The following is a 12,234-nucleotide window of genomic DNA, read 5'->3' on the forward strand; positions in this document are numbered from 1 at the left end:
GACGTGATTTCCATGGTATATTAAGTATTGAAACTTTGCAGTGGTACACAGATTCAAAGCAATTCAATATAGCTGACAAATTTAAACTAAGGAGAAACACAGCATAAGAAGATTGTGGGAAGGGAAGACATTTGTGTAGTCTGATATAGTTTAGTTAAAAGAAGTGGCAACAGGGGTTTCAGGCTAAACTACTTTCAAAGTCAGTTTGGGAAATTAGGTATCATATAAAAGACTGGTCTAATTCAGAAGTAATTTATTTTGTACATTGAAGAGTGCGCTTCACATCTGCGGGTTACCTCTTGGACAAAAGGAATCTATATTCATAATAGGCTTTATCTAATTTAACTAACTATATTAATCTTACTATTCTATTGCGATAGATCACTGGGAAAGTCTAAGTAGTAAGCTCAAGACTACAATATGGAGCAAGTATGAGAAGTTAAAGAAAAGCATAGACAAGGGAAGAACAAAAAATAGCTAAATATTATCAGATAAATCAAAGGATTGAGAAAGCCTTAAAATCCAACAAAAGATCATCAAAAAAAGGAGAAAATAAACAGAGCAAACTAACAATATAAAAACAGACAGTAAGAGCTTGTTTAAATATATGAAAAGTAAGCAAGGGAAAACTATGAACATGGGGGGCCCTGACAGAATGAGCTGAGGAAATAATAATTAGGAGCCAGAAAATGGCAGAAGAGTTGAACAATTACTTTGCATCAGTTTTCATGGTGAAGGACTCTAATGGCATTCCAAAAATACTCTATAATCAAGGGGCTAAGGTTGGGGTAAAGAGCAAATATCATATAATAGTTATCAGTAGAGAAACAATACTTGGGAAACAAATGGGGTTATAGGCCAATAAATACTCTGGACCTACTGGAGTGCATTCTAGGATTTTAAAAGAAGGAGCTGAGAAGTAGTGGATGTATTGGTAGTAATCTTGTAATTGAGATTTTGCATTTTGACAGAAAGAATAGAGGAGCTGAATGTTTTTAAATAGGAAAAGAGCACAACATGCTGCAAGTCAAAATGATTGAGTCTTGGTGTGTGAATCACAAAAACACCAGCATCCAAGTTCAGCGGCTAAAAAGGGAGACAAATGGAATGTCTGCTTTTTTTCCCAAAGAGAATAGATTATAAGAATGGTGAACTCTTGCTAAAACTATAAAATGCTGCAGTCATACCAAAACTGGAATACACTGAGCACTTTTGGGCCCCTTACCTAAAAATATGCAGGCATTGGAGGCAGTCCAGAGAAGTTGTTCCCGGAACGGATGGATTTTCTTGTGGGTGTTGGGCTTCTTCTCATTGGATTTTAGAAGAATGCAAAGAGACAAGATTGAAACATACGTGATACTTGGGGACCTGGATGCGATAGATGCAGAGAGGTGTTTTGCCTGTGGGAGAGACTAGGACATAATCTCAGAGTACTCAGTTGCCTATTTAGGATAGAGATGAGAAGTTCCTTCTCTGAGGGTAGTCAATCTGGAATTCTTTACGACAGAGCGCTGTCATGTCATTTACGTATATTCAAGGCTAAGGTAGTGAGATTTTTAATTAGTAAGGGAATCGAAGGTTATGGGGTAAAAGCAGGAAAGTGGAGTTGAAGGTTATCAGATAAGCCATGATCTCATTTAAACAGTGGAGCAAACCCAGTGGGTTGATTGGCCTACTTCTGCTCCTATGTCTTATGGTCTTATCAGTATTTTTTAACTTTTCATTTCTACAAAAATTTAATTTCAAAGGTTTCAGCACAGTTTTTAAAAAACTTAAAACTGAAGTTACATATATTGGTGTGGTTGTAACATTTTGCAGTTTCTGTTAAACGTATAGTACAAATCAGCAGCACTTGACTACATGCTGAAGATAAGTCATTATACACTACTCATCTGGTAGGACAGTCATTCTGAATTTTTCCTTAGCAACTGACATATCGGGAACAAATGCAGAAATGTGCTTTCACTGAACAACCTGTGAATGCTGATATTTTCAGTTTTTGTAAGTTATCTTAGATGCTACATCACTAATGTTGTGTTCTTTACTTCCAGAAATGAATATTGCCTGAAATCAAATGACGATCTTTACTACCAGAGTGACCACTGCCATGAACAAAATGTCCTCTGAGCATTAGCAAATAGCATCCTCCATAAAAGTCGCACATTGTGTGAATATTGGAAGATGCCAGCAGCCTTCTAAAAAGCATAATTGGAGTTAGTTATTTAAAATCATTAGTCTGTAATTTGATCATTTACTCTTTAGTAATTTGATGGCTTATTAACGTATCACTTCTATATACCATTAGAATTTAATAACTGCAAGTAAATAATACAAAAATGGCTAAAAGTAGATATCTTTTTAGATGAGTTTTGTACAGGATGTCATGATTAACTTAGTAAGTGGTTCACTTTCAAATAAATGAATAAGTATGTGTAATCCTGTTGCAGAAGCATTTTTAGCATGATCAAGTAGTTACCAAATATTGTGGAAAAGAGAAATATGGAAAGACTTTGTTCAAACTTTTCCGGTGTCACTTCAAACTCTTAACATGTCAGTTCAAAATAATTACGTGTGTTTATAAAGAATCTCCTAGCCTACCTATTACTGAAAAAAAGAATAAAGAGGACCTAATGCTAAATAAAACATCATTCCATTTTTTAAAAAATCACTATATTGCATTTACTATATAATATTTTTTTAAGTCATCCATGAAACTGGGAGATCCATATTGAAAAGGGGTACTTTTCTAATTACTTATCAGTTCTATAACATAACTTGGTTGGCAGCTTAAAATTTAATGCTTTTAAATCATTTTTCCTTAAATGGAAAAAAAATCACTATATTAAATACATTTCTATAAATTCTTTTTCATTCTGGATCTTGATGTGAAAACATGATCTTTATAGTTAATGGGCAAATTGTATTGCATTTTGAATGGCTTTGTCTAATGTTTGAGGAAGGTTTTGGAAAAAAAATCTGTTTAATATTTGATCTTTTCTGTAGATATTGCAGAATTTTTTGTTCAGCATTTGTTTGAAAACTGTACTAAATCTTGACTGTCAATTGCTTTTGACCGATGCATAGAGATAAGCAAGCAAAATAATATTTTAGCAGCTTCAAAGTTGTGTTGAATGATATTCTTGCTCCATGTAATGCTGTTGAAAATAAATTTCGCTTAAAAATGATGTTCTGACTATTCTATTTTCCTATGTTTGATTCCATTATTGAACTCCTTAAATGGTACAAATGGCACTAATGATTTGAGGAAACCAAAGTTTTCACAGCTAATGGGCAATCATTTCAATTGCTATACTTGCCTGTAATGCTACAAAAATAAATTTTTAAGTAGTAATTTATTTTTTAAAAGTTCAAATGTGTTTCTTTGCTTTTTGATTCCCTTTGCTTGTTTTATGCACACTTTAAATCTGCTACTGACAGTCCCTCTCTACCTGACATACTGTTCCACTTTCTCTTTCAATCTATTATGCATTAATTTTTCCATACCCTATGCTTTGATGCTGAGTAACTCAATGTGCCACTTAGGGAATATGACAGAGCTACATTGTGACTTTGGAGATATTGAAAAGTAAAAGTGCTAATATAGTGAAACACAAGCAATGAAAATGAAATCATTAAATTATATGGACACCTCAATGGGAAAGATGTCACAATCTTGGCAGAGAGAGAGAGAAAGCAAAGTAGTCAAAGATCCAAAAACATGACACAGAATTTTGAAAAAGCAAAGGAGCAGTTACTTAGAGATATTTGGTTAGCGAAAAACATTGTTTACCTCTATCGTGATTGTGTTTTATACAAGTGTTGTTACAAATTGGTCTGTTCGCTTTGAACAATGCCTTGTGAAAACTACTGTAGATGCTTCAAGCATTTACTTTTAGTAAGATGTAGCTGAATGAATCAATGTATTAATAGTCTAAAACAAGCACAGAAATATTAGAACATCTAATTTAAAACCCATAAACACTTTAATATAAATTAATATGGATAAATTGTTAAAACGTTTAACTTTTTGCTCAGGTAATTTTCAGTTACATCATGATCTGTAGAGGCGGGGCAACTATAAAGTATACTATGATTCAGAATGGTTTGAACACCACATTCTTTACACAAAATGTTTACAATTTAAAATTTTAAAACTTTCTTTAAACACCACTTTCCTGCAAGATCTCCCCCCGCCCCCATCCTGAGGCCTTGGAGGATCTGGTGCTTGAGAATTTTGATCATGAGTGGTCTTTGTGAAGAGGAAAATGTCATGTCAGTGAGGTTATTGTATTGCTAGTTTCTTTTGCTTTGGATTTGGGTCATTCTGCCAGGCAGAGACAGTATTGCACTTGCTAGATTTCAATCCTCATGATTTTTATTAAACTTCCTGACCGAAAATCCAAGTATTTCTTTACAGGCATAGATGATAATTGGCTTAAGGATGTCCCAAGGACTGTGGACACATTTTCTATCTTTGATTGAAGTTTCATAGTTTTCATTCCAAAGACATTGTTGAAATTGGTTGCTTTTGATTGGATCTTTCAGAATCCTGACATTGATCTTTCATGGATCCTCTTCTGTTGTGTCTGTCGTTTAGGGACAGTTTGATAGACATGATTGGATTAGTAAGTTGCTGACCATTTTTTGACTGAACCTTTGCCTCTGTAAACTGTGCAAAACTCTGGACGATTCTGAAGTATGGATATCCTCAAATTCTTCCTCATCTGCTTCATGCTAATATGCAAGTGGTGATCTTGAACAATGGGACTTCTTACAGAGCTAATTGTAGATTAAGCCAGGATCATTCTCCATATGACCAGACATAATCTCCCCGTTGGGCAGCACCTTATTTAGTAATGAACTGTAAACTATTAAACTTCAGATGACTCCAATCAAAAATTAAGACCACCTCAACTTCAGCTGTTGAATACAATGATGATGCTGCAGTTAGTGACGTCAGAAACTGGACTTCAGAGAATCATTAACATATTGAGGCACAAGAGAAAATTGGGTTCACGGTCAACATTCAGAAGGTCAAAATCTTCAATCATCAAGCTGTTTGCACCCCAGCTCCATTGACTAGGATTCATGATGAGTACCTGGAAAGTGTGGAATAGTTTCTAGCATCTTGCAGGCTATCTTTTGCAAGAGACTAACATTGACAGTATTGACTGAAATATGCTGGTGCAGCCTTCAGTTGTTGGAGGAACTAGGTGTGTGAAAATCTTAATATTAAATCTGAAATCAAGCTCATGATCTTCCATTCATTCACGATCCCTCACTTATGGTATAGCCCCTAAAATATGGACTATATACAGGAGGCTCCTCAAAATATTAACCATCATACCATCAAAGTTGACTGCAAAAGATTTTACACATCAAATGGACTGATGCAGCAACACTAATATCTGTTTGTGTTATCTCTCAAGCAGGCATCACAAGCATTGAGACTATGATAATTTGCCATCAATTTCATTGGGTTGGTCGTATTTTGATTTGTTTTTAATTGAAGGAATATACAACTGTGATAGTACAATAAGTTCTAATGTGACCACAGTCTACTTATTAAAATAAGGTTCTGTCTTTGTTGAGATTCACTTGCTACAAATTGTAGTTCGTGCTCTATATTCAGTTGAACGGTGATGAGTGCGTTTTTTAATGTCCTTAATGTCTTTAGAATCTTGATTGATGGCCAGCTCATTGTTCACTGTTGAGAAAACAGATTATTACAGATCATGAAAATAAATTAGTTTGTTGTATGTTGACAGAAGCATGATTTGGAAGTTTCCTGACAATGTTGAACTGAAGTTATTTATGTACAAGTTAAAACATGGAACTATCATTTCTGGTCATTTGTTTATGATTAGTAAGTAATCTGGTAAGAGTTACATCAGCTTTAAATTGATATTGTATTTAATTTCCCCCTTTATGCATTAAGGAGATGACCCATGCTCTGTTCAAGATTGTGTACTTCTGATTTGGCCCTGGGTTGTGTAGATTGGATATTTGCTCATGCATCGTATCTAGAATTTCCCGGGTACAAGATGTCACCGGCTGCGCACACATGGCCATCAAGATTCCCAAGGGCGAGTCAATGACCTTCATCAATAGGAAGAGATTCCATTTCGATGATCTGAGATTACTGAAAGTGTGTCCTTCAGCTATGTGCATAGTTCCCAAAAAACAGACATAGAGTCAAGAGATGTACAGCACGGAAACAGACCCTTCGGACCAACTCGTCCATGCCGAACAGATTTCCCAACCCAATCTAGTCCCATCTGCCAGAACCTGACCCATATCCTCCAAACCCTTCCTATTTATATACCCATCCAGATGCCTTTTAAATGTTGCAATTGTACTAGCCTCCACCACTTCCTCTGGTAGTTCACTCCATACATGCACCACCCTCTGCGTGAAAAAGTTGCCCCTAAGGTGTCTTTTCTATCTTTCCCCTCTTACCCTAAACCTATGCCCTCTAGTTCTGGACTCCCCACCCCAGGGAAAAGACTTTGTCTATGTATCGTATCCTTGCCCCTCATGATTTTATAAACCTCTATAAGGTCACCCCCTCAGCCTCCAAAACTCCAGGAAAAACAGCCCCAGACTATTCAATCTCTTTCTATAGCTCAAATCCTCCAACCCCAGCAACATCTTTGTAAATCTGTTTGGTGCCATTTCAAGTTTCACAACATCCTTCCGATAGGAAGGAGACCAGAATTGCACGCAATATTCCAACAGTGGCCTAACCAATAACCTGTACAGCTCCAACATGACCTCCCAACTCCTGTACTCAATACTCTGACCAATAAAGGAAAGCATACCAAACGCCTTCTTTACTATCCTTTGTACTTGCAACTGTACTTTCAAGGAGCTATGAACCTGCACTCCAAGATCTCTCTGTTCAGCATCACATCCCTAGGGCCTTACCATTAAGTGGATAAGTCCTGCTAAGATTTGCTTTCTCAAAATGCAGCACCTCGCATTTATCTGAATTAAACTCCATCTGCCTCACCCAAGCCCATTTGCTCATCTGATCAAGATCCTGTTGTATTCTGAGGTAACCTTCGCTGTCCACTACACCTCCAATTTTGGTGTCATCTGCAAACTTACTAACCATACCTCTTATGCTCGCATCCAAATCATTTATATAAATTTCGAAAAGTAGTGGTCCCAACACCGACCATCTACTACCCTCTGTCTACCTTTGAGCCAGTTCTGTATCCAAATAACTAGTTCTCCCTGAATTTCATGAGATCTAACTTTCCTAACCAGTGTCCCATGGGGAACCTTGTAGAATGCCCTACTGACGTCCATATAGGTAATGTCCACCACTCTGCCTTTATCAATCCTCTTTGCTAATTGTTCATAAAAACTCAATCGAGTTTGTGAGACATGATTCCCATGCATAAAGCCATGTTGACTATCCCTAATCTGTCCTTGCCTTTCCAACTACGTGTACATCCTGTCCCTCAGAATTCCCTCCAACAACTTGCCCACCACCAACGTCAGGCTCACTGATCTATAGTTCCCTAACTTGTCCTTACCACCTTTCTTAAACAGTGGCACCATGTTAGCCAACTTCCAATCTTCTGGCACCTCACCTGTGACTATCGATGATCCAAATATCTCAACAAGGGGTCCAGCAACCACTTCCCTAGCTTCTCACAGACTTTATGGGTACACCTGATCAGATCCTGGGGATTTATCCATTTTTTATGTATTTCAGCAGTTCTTCCTCTGCAGTATGGACATTTTTCACGATGTCACCATCTCTTTTCCTGCACTCTATATCTTCCATGTCCTTTTCCACAGTAAACACTGATGCAGAATACTCGTTTAGTATCTCTCCAATCTCCTGCAGCTCCACACAAAGGCCACCTTGCTGATCTTTGAGGGACCCTATTCTCTCCCTCGTTACCCTTTTGTCCTTAATGTATTTGTAAACAGCCTTTGGATTCTCCTTAATTCTATTTGCCAAAGCAGTCTCATGTCACCTTTTTGCCCTCCTGATTTCCCTCTTAAGTATACTCTTACTTCCTTTATACTCTTCTAAGGATTCACTCGATCTATCCTGTGCTTCCTTCTTTTTCTTAACCAAACCTTCAATTTCTTTAGTCATCCAGCATTCCCTACACCTACCAGCCTTTCCTTTCATCCTAACAGGAATATACTTTCTCTGGATACTGATTATCTCATATCTGGAGGCTTCCCATTTTCCAGCCGTCCCTTTACCTGCGAACATTTGCCTCCAATCAGCTTCCAAAGATTCTTGCCTAATACCGTCAAAATTGGCCTTCCTCCAATTTAGAACTTCAACTTTTAAATCCGGTCTATCCTTTTCCATTACTATTTTAAAACTAATAGAATTATTGTCGCTGGCCCTAATCTGCTCCCCCACTGACACCTCAGTCACCTCCCCTGCCTTATTTCCCAAGAGTAGTTCAAGTTTTGCACCTTCTCTAGTAGGTACATCCACATTACTGAATCAGAAAATTTTCTCGTATACACTTAACAATTTCCTCTCCATCTAAACCATTAACACTGGCAGTCTCCATCTATGTTTGGAAAGTTAAAATCCCCTACCATAACCACCCTATTATTCTTAGAGATAACTGAGATCTCTTTATAAATTTGTTTCTCAATTTCCCTCTGACCATTAGGGGGTCTATAATACAATCCCAATAAGGTTATCATCCCTTTCTTATTTCTCAGTTCAACCCAAATAACTTCCCTGGATGCATTTCTGGGAATATCCTCCCTCAGCACTGCTGTAATGCTATCTTTGTCAAAAACTCCACTCCCCCTCCTCTCTTGCCTTCTTTTCTGTCCTTCCTGTAGCATTTGTATCCTGGAACATTAAGCTGCCAGAACTGCCCATCCCTGAGCCATGTTTCTGTAATTGCTATGATATCCCAGTCCCATGTTCCTAACCATGCCCTGAGTTCATCTGCCTTCCCTGTTAGGCCCCTTGCATTGAAATAAATGCAGTTTAATTTATCAGTCCTACCTTGTTCTCTGCTTTTTCCCTGCCTGCCCCTGAATGTTTGAGTCAGTTCTTTTTTCAACTGTTCCAGTCTCAGATTGATCTCTTACCTCGATATCTCCCTGGATCCCACCTCTTTTCCCCCCCCATCTTACCAGTTTAAATCCTCCCAAGCAGCTCTAGCAAATCTCCCTGCTCGTATATTAGTCCCCTACCAATTTAGGTGCAATCTATCCTTCTTGTACAGGTCACTTCTATCCCAGGAGAGATTCCAATGATCCAAAAATGTGAATCCTTCTCCCATACACCACCACCTCAGCCATGCATTAATCTGCTCTATCCTCCTGTTCTACCCTCACTAGCTCACAGCACCAGGAGTAATCCAGATATTACTACTTTTAAGGATCTCATTTTTAAATTCCTGCTTAACTTGCTCTCCCTTCAGAATCTCATCTTTTTCCCTTCCTATGTTATTGGTTCCAATGTGAACAATGACCTCCTGCTGTTCCCTCTCCTCCTCGAGAACATTCTACACCCTCTCGGAGACATCCTTGATCTGGTACCAGGGAAGCAACAAACTATTCTGATTTTTCGCTGCTGGCCACAGAAACATCTGTCTGTGCCTCAGGTTAGAGAGTCACCTAACATAATAGGTCTCTTGAAACCTGACGTACCCCTCAATACATTAGAGCCAGTCTTAATACCAAAAACCTGGCTGTTCGTGCTACATTCCCCTGAGAAGCCATCACCCCCTACATTTTCCAAATCAGCATCACTTGTTTGAAATGGGGATAGCCACAGAAGACTCCTGCACTTCCCTTCTACCTCTCTTACCTTTCCTGGAGTTAACCCATTTATGTGACTGTATCTGCAACTTTATTCCCTTCCTTTAATTGCCATTCGTCACATCCCCTTGTTCTTGTAAATTCCTCATTGCCTCTAACCATCGCCCAAACCAATCCATTCAATCTGATAGAATTTGCAACCAACAACATTTATTGCAGATATAATCCTCAGTAACAAGTAAACTCTCCCTAAACTCCCACATCTGACAAGAAGAGCATATCCCTCTACTATAGGCCATTTTTTGCTACTTTCAATCTACACACCCAGAAAATAACACTGCCTTATTCCTCTACAAAATACCGCTGCAGGCTAACTTAATGCTTCTGGCTTATATGTTTAAGTTTAATCAAGAGACATATCCCAATAAAACATATCAAGAAAGAACTCACTCTACTTACTACTGCCTACTTATTGTAAGACCACAGTTTAAAAATATTCCCTTATCTGTTTCTGTACTGTGACCTTTCCCAAACAGGTTCCTCCAAGATCAGTTGTGAATTACTCTGTTTGTTAATTTTCCCAGACGCACTCCGATGTCCAGTGATACATGAATTCAAGCAGCAAAGGCAGTAACTGCACAGTTTCACTGCTGTGTCAGTTAGCAGTGTGGGCCTCCCTCCCTCTCTCCCTCTATCTCCTGCAGTGACCTCAGCATGTGCTGCCTTTGTCCATATAAAACAGTAATTGTTGCTCCTGGAATTCAAGAAAATCACCTCCAACACCTAAAATACCTCAAAAAGAGCAGCCTGTTACAGCCAGAAATGTTTCCCATCCTCCAATCTGGAATACCCAGATGATGCCTAAATGATGGGCCTGACATCCTCACAGCTTTTATGGTTCCCCATGTGCCTTCAATGAGATTCTTGGGGACAGAGACACTGGGACCATAACCTCAATAGGCAACCTGGAGAAGCCTCGCTCTAGCAGAGGAGAGTTACAGTACTTACTATGGGTACATCTGAGTGCCCAGTGAGTGGGTTAACTGCTGCTGAAGTTGAATTCCAGTTTAATTCAATTGAATAATCTGTGCACCCTTGTAATGGTCTTGGGCATAATGGTCGTTTGCTTGTTCTGGATAATTTAGCACCGCAGAACATGGGGGCGAAGGGAGAAGAGTGAGGTCTTTAAATCATTGACCACTCCCAATCCACTGATAAAGATGAGGAGGAGCGTGAGCAGGAAGCACAGGATAAGCAACCTCTTTCATCAGAGGTGAGGGGAATTGAGACACACGAGAGGTTCAGGACAATCTCTCACAGGTCCAGTACCAGTGACAATGGTCTTTCGCAATTGCAATCAAAATGCATCTGTATTCCATCCTGCTGCTATCACCTCATGTCACGTTTCATTGCCCATTGCCAAGTGCCAAGTACTGTCAACAGTGTTTGCTGACAACATTTAGGGACTGATCAAATGTATCTGAGTTCAATATGAAAGGTCCATTAAGAGAACAAAACTGTAGATGAGATCTAATAAGGCAAAATGAAATGAACAGATGACCAGTAGATGCATCCTAACATTTGTGTATCGCCATTAAATTAAAAAGCTTCAATATGTACAAAGTCTATATAACACATGAACCCCAAGCATATCTGCATATTCTTCATACCTCACATATGAGTGTTCCGACATGGTGCAATCTCTGTAACTGAGGTGGAGGCAGTGTTGTTCCATGGCTATCCTTTGGTTGCCTGAGGCCTGGAGAGTCCAAATACAAGCAGAGCCCACTTACGTCGACTTGGAGACTTGGGATGCTGGGGCTACTGACAAAGAGCCAGAGAAACTGCTAAGAGTGCCCTGAGTGGAGCCCCCAGCTGTTCTCCTTCACCTGCAAGGTTTATAAAATTCTCCTAACTGAGCTGAGAAGAACGTGGATGTGATGGAAACTCCAGATGCTTTTCCCCCCTCCCACCGTCATGGCTGCATTGACCTCATGGACAATGTAGTGTGGCATGGGTTTGTGTACATCTCCCATATCCGTTGGCAGGAGCTGGCACTCCATGACAGTCTTTGAGGAGAAAGTGAGGTCTGCAGATGCTGGAGATCAGAGATGGAAATGTGTTGCTGGAAAAGCGCAGCAGGTCAGGCAGCATCCAGGGAACAGGAGAATCGACATTTCGGGCATTAGCCCTTCTTCAGGAATGAGGAAAGTTGGTCCAGCAGGCTAAGATAAAAGATAGGGAGGAGGGACTTGGGGGAGGGGCGTCGGAAATGTGATAGGTGGAAAGAGGTCAAGGTGAGGGTGATAGGTCAGACTGGGGTGGGGGCGGAGAGGGCGGGAAGAAGATTGCAGGTTAGGAAGGCGGTGCTGAATTCGATGGATTTGACTGAGACAAGGTGGGGGGAGGGGAAATGAGGAAACTGGTGAAACCCGAGTTCATCCCTTGTGGTTGGAGGATTCCTAG

The 12,234-nt window shown here is 39.4% G+C and overlaps 1 protein-coding gene and 1 long non-coding RNA gene across 18 annotated transcripts in view; one reads left to right on the forward strand and one right to left on the reverse strand.

Moving 5' to 3' along the window:
* The window catches only part of epb41l2 (erythrocyte membrane protein band 4.1 like 2), a 208,153-nt gene extending 204,968 nt beyond the window's left edge, over positions 1-3,185 (forward strand). For all 17 annotated transcript variants that reach the window (XM_043683473.1, XM_043683480.1, XM_043683487.1 and 14 more), the window contains one exon: positions 2,052-3,185. The gene's annotated coding sequence lies outside the window, so the exon portion shown is untranslated. The remainder of the gene's footprint in view (positions 1-2,051) is intronic.
* A 779-nt stretch (positions 3,186-3,964) lies between these two features.
* LOC122544348 overlaps positions 3,965-12,234 on the reverse strand; it is a 15,176-nt gene continuing 6,906 nt past the window's right edge. The window contains exon 2 of the long non-coding RNA XR_006310326.1: positions 3,965-5,707. This is a non-coding gene — a long non-coding RNA (uncharacterized LOC122544348). The remainder of the gene's footprint in view (positions 5,708-12,234) is intronic.

This window comes from Chiloscyllium plagiosum, chromosome 3 (assembly GCF_004010195.1).
Source record: "Chiloscyllium plagiosum isolate BGI_BamShark_2017 chromosome 3, ASM401019v2, whole genome shotgun sequence".
Lineage (NCBI taxonomy): Eukaryota > Metazoa > Chordata > Chondrichthyes > Orectolobiformes > Hemiscylliidae > Chiloscyllium > Chiloscyllium plagiosum.